The sequence below is a fragment of the Talpa europaea genome, assembly GCF_964194135.1.
Source record: "Talpa europaea genome assembly, chromosome: 7".
NCBI classification, from domain to species: Eukaryota; Metazoa; Chordata; class Mammalia; order Eulipotyphla; family Talpidae; genus Talpa; species Talpa europaea.
This window is the reverse complement of record NC_140074.1, coordinates 102,974,731-102,986,561: the sequence shown is the minus strand read 5'-3', so window position 1 is coordinate 102,986,561 and position 11,831 is coordinate 102,974,731.

Sequence of the window (11,831 nt, the reverse complement as noted above, 5' to 3'; positions counted from 1 at the left end):
GGGGGAAAAGACAATATTTTCAACAAATGGTGCTGGGGAAACTGGATAGTCACATGCAAAAGAATGAAGTTGGACTCTTACCTTATACTACCACACAAACACAAAAAATGCACAGAAAATACCTTAAGAGAAAAAACTATAAAAATTTTATGGGCCTCCCCGGTGGTGCAGTGGTTGAGCGCTGGATTGCGAAGCTGCCCGCAGCCTCTGCTGCGCCAGTTTGATCCCCAGCTGCTCCCTGGCCACCAGAGGAGGGTCCCACATGGCGCGCAGACCTCTCCTGCCGCCCGCTGCTCCCCTCAGTAGTGTACTTCGGTCCTTCTGCCTGCTCTGCTCCCTGCTCTGGCTCTGGTGAATTCTCTCACCCTCCCGAGCTTCTGACTGTACCCAGTGCATGTATAAACAAACAAACAAATAAATAAAAAAAATTTTTAGAAGCATTAGGCAATACCTTCATAAATTTGCATTTGGAAATGATTTCATAGATATGATACCCAAGGCACAGGCAACAAAAGAAAAAAATATTAATTCAACTTCAATAGAATTTAGAACTTCTATGTGTCGAAGAACACTATCTGTGAAAAGTCAGCCTATAAAATGGGGGGAAATATTTGTGAATAATATCTAATGATACATTAATATTCAGAATTTATGAAGATCATCTGTTCAACAACAACAAAAAAATCCAATTCAAAAACTGGCAAAAGATGAATAGATATTTCTCCAAATATATACCAGTGCCTAATAAGCAGATGAAAAGATGCTCCACCTCATTGATCATTATGAAAACCATAATAAGATACCACTTCACATCTAATGGCTATAATTTAAAAAAAGGAAAATGGCAAATATTGGCAAGAATGTGGAAAAATTGGAACTCTTCTGCATTGCTGGTAGGAATGTAATATGGTAAAGCTGCTGTGGAAAATAATTTGGTAGTTCCTCAAAAATTTAAACACAGAATTGCCAAATGATCCAGAGATTCCACTCTTGGGTATATACCAAAAGAATTGAAAACTGGGATTTGAACAGATACTTGCACACCCATTTCATAGTGGCATTATTCACAATAGCCAAAATCTGCAATTAACCCAAATATTTATCAATGGTGAATGAATAAACAAAAGGTACATATACATACATATGCACACGCATACAAAATGTGATATTTATACATATAATATATAATGTATATTTATCATGTGGTATATCTATCTATAAGGTAGAGATAAATATATATAAATAAAATATGGTGTGTGTATATATATATAATGGAATATTTATTCAGTCATAAAAAGGGGATGAAATTTTTAATAATCTGACATGGGTGTAAATACCTAGAAGTGGAACAGTTGGGTCACATTAAGTGTGTATTTAAATTTATGAGAAATTGGAGAATTGTTTCCAGGGTGTTTGTATAAGCTTTCATCCTCTTTTTTATTTTTTTAAATTTTTTTAGCTTTCATTCTCTTCAACTATGTATGCGTGTTCCAGTTGGTTGACATCTTAGTATTGAAAGTTTTTTTTTAATTATTTGTTTGTTTTTAGCCATTCTAGAATCTATCCAGTGGTATCTCATTGTGATTTTAATTTGCATTTCTCTGATGTCTAACACTGTTGAGCATCTTTTCATGGCCAATTGTATATCTTCTTTGGAGAAATGTTCATTAAAGTCCTTTACCTATTAAAAATTTTGCTGCTGTTGTTGCTGACTTGTAAGAATTCTTTGTGTATTCTGGGTAGTAGATCTTTTGTCAGATATATGGTTTGCCATTTTTCTCTCCCATTCTGTAGATTGCCGTTATATTTCCTTGATTATTTCTGATATACGAAAGCTTCTAATATTGATGAAATCCAATATATCTATTTTTTTTTTTTGTTACTCATTCTTCTTGTTTGCTTAAGAGTCTTGCCAAATGCAAGGTCATGAAGATCCACCCTTGAGGTTTTATCTAAAATTTTTTCAAGTTAGCTCTTACGTTTTAGTCACTGATTCATTTGAATTCATCTTTATATAGAGAGTGAAAGATATTATTTCATTTTTTGCATGTGGAAACACAGTTGTCCCATTTGTTGAAAAGACTATTCTTTCATCCTTCAAACATGGTCTTGGAAACCTTGTTGAAAATCAACTAACCATAGGTGGTTTTATTTCTGGACTTCCAATTGATTCCATTTGTTTATACATCTATCTTTTTGTCTATGTCACTATATTTTGATTACCATAGTTTTGTACTAAGTTCTGAAATTGAGATGTACGAGTCCTTCAATTTTCAGTGTTACTCTTTCGATTATTCAGGGCCTCATGCAATTCCACATGAATTTGAGGGCTTTTTTTAATTTCTGAAAAGAGTATGTTTTGAAATATTCATAGAGATTGCACTGAACTGTAGATCCTTTGGATAGTGTTGACGTCTTAACACCATTAAGTTCCAATCCATGAACAAAGAATGTCTTTTCACCTTTAATTTCTTTTAGGAACAGTTTGTCTTTTTCAGTGTACCAGTCTTTCATCTCCTTGGTTAAATTTATTCCAAAGTATTTTGCTTTTTTGGGTGCTATTATAAGGGGAATTATTTTCATAACTTCCTTTTCAGATCTTTCCTCTCTGGCTATTGAAATAGAACTAATATTTGTGGTTGATCTTTTAACCTGAAAATTTGCTGAACCTTTTAATTTGCTCAAGCAATTTTTGGGGTGGATTCTTTCAGAATGTCTACAGATAATATCATGTCATCTTTAAGTAAAAATAGTTTTACTTTTTCCTTTCCAATTTGGATGCCATTAATTTCTTTTCCTTGCTTAATTGTTGCCTAAAACTTCCTAAAACTGACTAAAACTTCCACAGAACTGGTGAAATCAGGTAGTCTTATCTTATTCTTGATCTTAGGGAAAGCTTTCAATCTTTTATCTTGAATTTGATGTTAGCGGTGGGTTTTGATAAGTTCAAAGTTCAACTTTACCAAGTTGAGGAATCTCCCTTCCATTGCTAGTTTTCTGAATGTTTTTATCATGAAAAAAGGTGGTGAAAATTTTTAATATACTTTTTTTCAGAATCAATTGAGATTATCATCTGATATTTCCTCCAATAATTCTAGTAATGTGGTATATTATATGAACTGGTTGTCTTTTGTTAAAACAGCCTTACATTCCTGAGAGTACTGACATTTAACAATATCAAGCTTTCTGATTACTAAACATGCTGTATCTCTCCATTTATTTAGGTATTCTTTAATTTCAGCAATATTTTATAATTTATAAAGTACACATTTTTCATAAGTATTGTTAGATTGATCCCTAAGTCTTTAACTTTTTTGATGGTCTTGAGAAGGACTTTTAAAATTTTCAATTTCTAAGTGTTCATTGTATGTATATAGAAATGCAATTGATTTTGTGCCTTAAATTTGCATCCTCAGTCTTTCTAAACTCACGTCATAGTAGAAAAAACATTCAAAAATGTCACTTAGAGTGTTTTATATTGATGTACATATTGCTTGTGCAAGGTCAACATTACTTCTCTTGAAATCTATGACTTCACTTTCTACCTACTATTATAGTTGCTAAAACTACTGAATGAATAGAAGTGATTAAAATAAATATCTTTGCCTTGTTCCTAATCTTGAGGGGGAATTCAAATTTTCACCATGAAGTAGAACATTAATTATAGGCTTTTCATAGTTGCTCTTAATCAGGTTGAAAAACTTCCCTTCTTTGTTGAGAGTTTTATCATGGGTCTGTATTCACTTTTGTCAAGTACTTTTAAAAAAATCTGTTGAGATAATCTGCTTAATTTGGGTTTAATTTGCAATTCCTTTTGAATGTTCTTAAGATGGAAGCCTAGAGCATTGATTTAAAACTTCTAATATAAACATTTGATCATTTAATGCTATGAACCTGTCTCCTAACAATACAGTGGCTGAATCTCACAGATTTCAATATGCTGTATTTTCAATTTTATTCAGTTCAAAATATTTTTAAATCTCCTTTGCGATTTTTTCTTTGTATCATAGGTTATTTAAATTTTTATTATTTAATATTCAAATATTTCGGGATTTTTCAGATACTTTTGTGCTATTGGTTTTTAGTTTAATTTCAATATGGTCAGAGAACACACTGGGCATAATTTCAATTCCTTTAGATTTGTTGAGGTTTTAATATCCTAGAATATGGTCTATTTTGGTGAGTGTTTTGTATGTGCTTGAAAAGAATGTGTTCTGCTATTGTTTGGTGACTTATTCCATAAATGATAACTGGTTCAAGTTGGTTGACTGTTATTAAAGCTTTCTAAATCCTTATTGGTTTTCCATGTTCTTCTCCATATCAATTACTGACATCGGAGTGCCGACATCCCCAACTAAACATTTGGATTAGTCTGCCTTTCCTTTGAGTTCAATTAGTTTTCATTTCACGTCTTTTGTCTTTTGAAGCTCTTTTGTTACCAAGCACTTATACAACTTTAGAAGGAAATAAGAGTTATATCACTTTGATGAACTGACCCCTTCTTTCATTACAACATATCCTTCTTTATCCCTGGTAATAGGCCTTACTCTAAAACCTAATTTTTCAGAAATTGAGATATCTCCAACAGCTTCCTTTTGGTGTCTGCATGTACATGTTTTGCAACTTTTTGCTTTTAATCTATAGGTATCTATAGATTTAAAGTAGACTTCTTATTAAAAAATAGTCAGGGGGCCTCCCCGGTGGCCCAGCAGAATGAGCACAGCACTGTGAAGCTATTTGCAGCCTCTGCAGCATGGGTTTGATTCCCAGCCAGCCAGGGTGACACCCACATGGTGTAGCAGACCTCTCCTACCTCGCTGGCTGCGCCCCTCAGGAGTGTTTTCGGTCCATCTGCCTATTCTGCTCCCCACTCTGTCTCTGGTGAATGCTCTCACCCTTCCACGCCTCTGGCCTGTACCCTAGTTCTTGTATAAATGAATAAATCTATAAAAAAAAATAGATCTTGCTTTTTTATCCAATCTGAAAATATGTTATTTTGGGAATGGTTACCCTCACATTTAATGTAAGTTATTAATATAGTTGAGTTTAAATAGATAAATTTCCTATTTGTTTTCTTATTTGCTCAGTCTTTTCTTTTTTAATATTTTCCTTCCTCCTTTGGAAACAGCTATTTAATAATTCAACTTAATCTCAACTACAACTTAATCATACTTCTTTTGCATTGGTTGCATTAGGGTTTATAATATACAACAACTCATTAGCGTCACCTTCAAATAATATTGGGCTACTTTATCTGTTGCATAGGAATGAACATCCATTCATTTTTGTGCTATTTTAACTCATTTTACTGTTACTTATAATATAAACCCCACAAGGTGTTTTGCTATAAGAGTAAGTTTACTTTTTGCTGTAAAAACATTTTTAAATGGGAAAAAATTTTTTGCCATTTTTTGCCAGTTTTTCCCACACAATTGCCATTTTCAGCACTTATTATCTTTATGTAGATCCAAATTTCTATTGTACCTAGTATCTAAAGCAATTTTTTTGATATTTTGTGTAACAAATTTTCTCACTTCAGTTTGAATAAAAGATTTATATGCCTTCATTTTATCCATTATATCATTTATTTATAGTGATAAAATGCACATAATACAAATTTACTGTTTTAACCATTTTATGCGCATAGTTCAGTGATGTTTGGTACACTCACATTTTTGTGCAACCATCACCACTATCCATTTCTAGAACTCTTTTCATCTTGTGAAACTGAAACCCTGTACCCATTAAATAGCAACTCCCACATCCCTTCTCCTTAGCCCCTTGCATGTCTTCATCCTTTTTCCAGTTTTTATCTTATAGCTGACTCCACCTCTCATCACTTTTTAATTGGATGTCTCTTTTATTTGATATAGCTGTTCCTGTTTTGATAGCATTTGCCTGTAGGACTGCGCTCCATTTTTTAACTCTATGTCTATGCTTATCTTTGTGGTAAGATGTATTTCTTGTATACAATACCTATACCTCTATACCAGGTGTCTAACTCTGGTAGTGACTTCAGCTCATGGTAATTCTGTCTATCTCCCTGACTCTCCAGTTCTCAGGGCAGTCATTTATCCTGTGACCACAGATCTTTTTACTGTCTTCATATTGATAGTTGTGTCTTTTCTAGAATGTCAAAGAATTGGAGTCATAGAGTATGTGTTATTCAGATTCTCTTCTTTGAACTAGCAACATGCATTTAAGTTTCCTCCATGTCTTTTGACACTTGATAGAGCTTCTTTTTTTTTCTCTTTAGAGTCATTAATATTCCATTGTGTGGATATACCATCCATCTACTGAAGGGCATCTTGGTTGCTTCCACTTTGGGGTAGTTACGAATCATGTTGCCTTAAACATTTTTGTGCAGAGTTTGGTGCAGACATAAGTTTTTAACTCATTTTGTAAGTGCCTTGGATTGTGATTGTGGGGTCCTATGTTAACAGTATGTTAAATTATGCAACAAACTGTATAATTGTTTCCTTCCAAAGTGGCTGCATCATTTTGCATTGTTTCCACCAACAATGAATGAGAGTCTCTACTGCCTCACATCCTCCCCAGCATTTGGTTGGTTTTGCCTGGTTTTGCCTCTATTCTCAAAGATGTTTTTGCTTGGTATAGAATTCTAATTTCACACATTTTTCTTTTAGTATTTTAAAAATATTTCTCTATTATTTTCTTAGTTGTATAAATGCGACAAAAAGTCTGCAGTTTTTCTCATCTTTGTTCTTCTGTACGTGATGTTTCTTTTCAACTTAAGACTTTCCCTTTATAACCATTTTTCAGGAATATAATTATGATGTGTAAAGTGTCTGGATGTTTTGAAGTTAGAGTCAACCAGGTATTGGTGATGGATGTAGGAGTCAAGAAAGAAAGGCATCAAATATCTTGCAAGGAATTTGAGTTTGAGCGCTAGAATTTATATTCAGCTTGTCACGAAGGGAAAGACAGCAAGGAAGCTACAGGGAATAGGTTTGGATGATTCAGACATGAAGACAGTATGTCTCTTGGGCTCCCTCAAAACCTGAGCCATTGAGTAGAACTATAGTGCATGAGAGGGAACTTGGGAGGCAAGAAGGAGAAGACAGAGGGTATGTTGGCAAGAAAGTTACCATTATGAGAATTAAAAATTTTTTAAAAACTGAGTAGTAGTCTAGTGGGGTGTGTGTGTGTGTGTGCATGTGCGCACATGTGTGTACACCACAACTGCATCCAATAATCTGTTGATGGGCACTTAGGTTGCTTCCGTAACTTCATTATTGTAAATAATATCACAATGAACACAGGAGTACATTTATCTTTTTGGATTAATGTTTTTAATCTATTCTTTGGATAGATACCTGCAAATGGAATTTCTATCATATGGTATATCTATTTTCAATTTTTTGAGGAATCTTTGTACTGTTTTCCACAGTGACTACACCAATTTACATTCCCAGCAACAATGTACAATGCTCCATTTTCTCCACATTTTCACCAACACTGGTTGTTTCTGTTGTTTCTAGAATTTTGATAGTAATTGCATTGAATTTGTCTGTTGCTTTTGGTAAGAAGAGTATTTTAATAATATTAATTCTTCCAGTCCATCCACAAAATACCTTTCCATTTCTTTGTGTTTTTTTCTAATTTTTAAACAATGCCATATTAAATTTATTCCTAAATACTTGGTTCTTTTTGGTGCAATTGTAAATAGAATTTTTTTCTTGATTTATTTCTCTTCTAGTTCATTATTTGCATATAGAAATGCAAAAGTTTTTGTCTATTGATTTTGCAGCCTACCACTTTACTGTACTGTATTGTATTGTTTTTAATAGATTTTTTTAGTGGAGTCCTTAAGGTTTCTTATGTATATCATTATGTCATAAAAGATGAAACCTTGCCATTTGTGACAACATAGATGAAACGTGAGGGGGTTATGCTAACTAAGCAAAATAAGTGAGAAGGAGAAAGACAAATACCGGATGATTTCACTCATGTGAAGTGCAAAGAAACAAAGCAAAGGAATAGACAAAACCAAACCAAAACAAACCCTTGGATTCTGACTGCAGAATGAGGCCGCCAGAGAAGCAGAGTAGAAAAAAAGGACGGAGAGGGTCCAATGCACGGTGGCGAGGGTTGCTGTACTTTAGTCATGGGTGAAGTGTGGTCACATAATTTGAAGAGGTGTGAACCTGTACTCCTAAAACATATACAATGTTGTAAACCAATCTTACCTCAATAAAAAAAGAGAAAAACTAATTAAATAATTTAGAAAATTACCACTGTAGGCAATCAAGACTTAATTTCACTGGAGAATTCCGAGAGTCAAGGAAGAATACACGCCTTGGAGGTAACCAACCTAAGCAGCACAGGAGATGCACCAACCCCGCCTGCATGGCTTAAGTGCTGGCTCTGAGGTGTTAATTCTCTGGCACTCTGGCTAGTGCAGGGAGAGCAAAATTCTTGGAGCAGAGACCTCTAGTGGAGATGTAGGTGCTGGCTGTCAGCTATGGGCTGATGTGGTACAAGAGGACAAGGGAGGGGTCGGTGGGGGACCAGAGGACAGTGACCATCAGCCATTCACGAATCAGAGGTTTCCAAATTTGGGAGTGAAAGAGCACCTGTCATACCTTCTTTCAATTTGGCTGTTCTCTGGAAACTCTTCCACCACCTGATTTAACCCTTGTCAGGGCATGGCAGTTTTGTGCTGAGATCTCAAAAGCAGATAAGCAGAACCCTTTTCAGAGAGGCTGCCAGCCTTCAGTGCCACGAACAGACCCACATCGACATCCATCCTCTCATGCCTGGAGGTGGATGCCTGGAGGTGGTGTCATTCCATTTACGTAGGATCAGAGAACTGCAACACCTTGGGTAAGACAACACAGCAAGGAGCAGGAGCCAGAGCTGATATCCAGCCTACCTGGCACTAGAGCCTCCCCCACTCTATGTCACTGTCCCAGGAACCCAGACTCCAACCTCACTGTCCAGAAATGAGTGAGACAAGGCAGTGGTTCCTATTCATCACCAAGTCTTATGAATTAACAACAATGTTCATTAGGTCATTTCCATGGGGCTTTAGGGTTGGCTATGTAAATATTTGGCCTCGGGCTCTTCCCAGCCAAGCTCCTCAGGGTGCTGATGTTAAACACACCCCTTCAGGAAAAATGCAATTGGTCTCAGGAAGCCTCTGGGGGCCAGCTCTCAGAGGGTGTCTGCTCAGGCTAATGTTTGACAACACAAAGCCCATTTTTCCTATGACTTTTTCTCATTTAAGACAAGAAAGATTGCCCTCTGCTCGCCAACACGCATACTCACCAGTCATTAATACGCAGGCATTTAAAAACATTTTTGATCAGAAAGGTCTGTGTTTTCTCATTTCTCTAGAGTCAGGGAGGCTTGAGAGCAAGAGGGAGAGGGAGGGGGAGTGAGGGAGAAAGAAAAGAGGGAGAGGGAGAAAGGAGGAGGAAAGGAGAGATGAGAGGGGAGAGGGGCAGAGAGAGAGAGAGAGAGAGAGAGAGAGAGAGAGAGAGAGAGAGAGAGAGAGAGAGAGAAAGAGAGGAGAATAGAGAGAAGAGAAAAATACCTTAGTGATCTCCAACAGGGAGTTGTTGAAGTATGTTCTCTCCTTTCTGGGGTGTTGCTGTGATTTAAAAGAATGCTGCCGATCCACACATAAGTGGCCACAATAGGTCCTCAAGTGGCAAAGCCAGTCTCAGAGCCACCTAAGAGTCTGTAAATCAAAGCCCACTATGTTCCCAGAAACTGCTAGAAGGGTGATCATCAGAAATTAGGCTGCAGTTTCCATTGGGTAGCAGGGTTACAGGTGTTTCAGCTGTATTTTGTGAGCACACCCAGCATATTTGTTTCTTCTGTGTTGAAACCAAGCTCTACAGACTCAGTGGCTTAGACAACATTATTCTCTCTCAGCTGTGGGGGCTGGAAGTCTACAACCAGGGTGACCCAAAGCCATGCTCCTGCTCAGGCTCCAGGGGAAGGTCCTTCCATCCTCCTTCAGCTCCTGGCTGCTCTGGGGGGTCCTGCCTCCATGGTCACTTGACTTCTCCCCTGTCTGTGGCTGTGCTTCTCTTCTAACAGAGACACCAGTCATGTTGGATCAGGGTCACCTTCCTCCAGTATGACCTCATCTTAACTGATTCTGTGATAACCCTACTTCCAAATAAGGTCACATTCTGAGGTCCCTGGGGATCAGGACTTCCGTAGAACTTTTGGGGAGGGGGTGCAGCTATGGAAAAATGGCCATTTGAAATTCAGGGGGCAAAGATGCCACCCCTTGCAGGCTGACCTCCATGTTTCTGGCTGGTAACAATGCTATGGGGGACCCTGCCCCCATCCTCACCCCCACCCCTGGAGTGTCCCCCTGGCAGAGCTGCTCACAGGGAAGAAGGCCTGGGCCCCAGCCAGAGATATCTGGACTGAGGCGGAGCCTGGGTCCCTAGAAACACAGTTGGATGCAGGTGAGGGGTCAGAAGTCCTCACTATTCACCTCAGACTTCCATGGATTCTTGTGTGCAGTGCAGCAAGATGACACCCTGGGAAGATTAAACCTTTGATAATGAGTTCCTCGTTAATTGCACAATGAGATCAGTTTTCTGTGTGGCTGGTGGAATGGACTTCGCCAGTGGCAGAAGATCAAAACTCAGGGACTCTGGGGTTGGGAGAAAGCAGTGGTAGGCTGGGAAGGGACTGGGGATATGGAATCCCTGAATTGTAAAGAAATAGGAGACCTTCAAAATACACCTCTCCCAAACTATATTTTAATAACTTGAACTGTTTGACTGGTCATTTCTGATACTGGTGTGAGGGATGAAGACTACCAAGAAATGAGACCTGCTCAGAGCCTGTCCCCTCCCCTTATTTGTTTGGACACAGTCTTGCTACCCTAAATAGCTCAGCGTGTAATCTCACGGACTGTCAGTCGTTAGACCCACATGATACACATCCTTCTGTGACTTGCCTCTTTGCATGGCTAAGTACGTAGCTGTAATTAATTTGTCCTCAACACTGCACTGTTTCCATTGTACAAATGCCCACAATTTGTCTGCTGTGGCTGCCCCACAGCTTTGCTGTTCCAAGAAAATCACTGGGATGTTCCCATGCCAGGTTCTGGTGCCCATGTGTGGGCACTTGCTGAGCAGTGGCTTTGCCAGAGGATGGGGTGGGAATCGCTAGCTGGTGCCAAACTAGTTTTGCAAGCACTGGGCAGGTTCACCGCCCAAGGGTGGGGGAAGCCCCACCTCCCCCGCTGGCACCATCAGACCATCAGCTGGATTTCACATACTGTTCAGAATTGTCAGAATATAGTTTACAAACAACACAACATAAGCAGGAGAGAAGACAGCACAGCAACTAATAATCAAAACAATCATTATGCTGTGCAACTGAAACTAAAATAACATTATAGGTCAATTATATCTCAGTTTTTAAAACAATTTTAAAAATACAAATCAAAACAAAAAAAAAAAAAACAAGCAAGGATGAAAAAGATGAGAAATAGTTGCTTGAATGAGAGCAGGGGGAGATCTGGACCCCCTGAAGCAGCAGGTGTACCTGACAGAAGACGTGGGAGCCTGCCTATTGGCTGATCTAGTCAAGGGCTCCAAGGCCAGGAAACAGGATATGTTTTCCATGTTTGCGCTTTCCATGAAATTCATGGAAGTGGCCAATGCAGATGAGGAAGTAAGGCTCGGGGGAGAACAGCAGCCCCAGGAACAGGCCTAGAGTCTGGACAGCAGAGGCCTCGGGACCTATTGCCCCAAGTTGTCTCACACAGGCTGGCGTGGGGCAGGTGACAGGAAGTTCGGGGATGTCAGGCTGGCACTGGAGGGAGTTCTGTC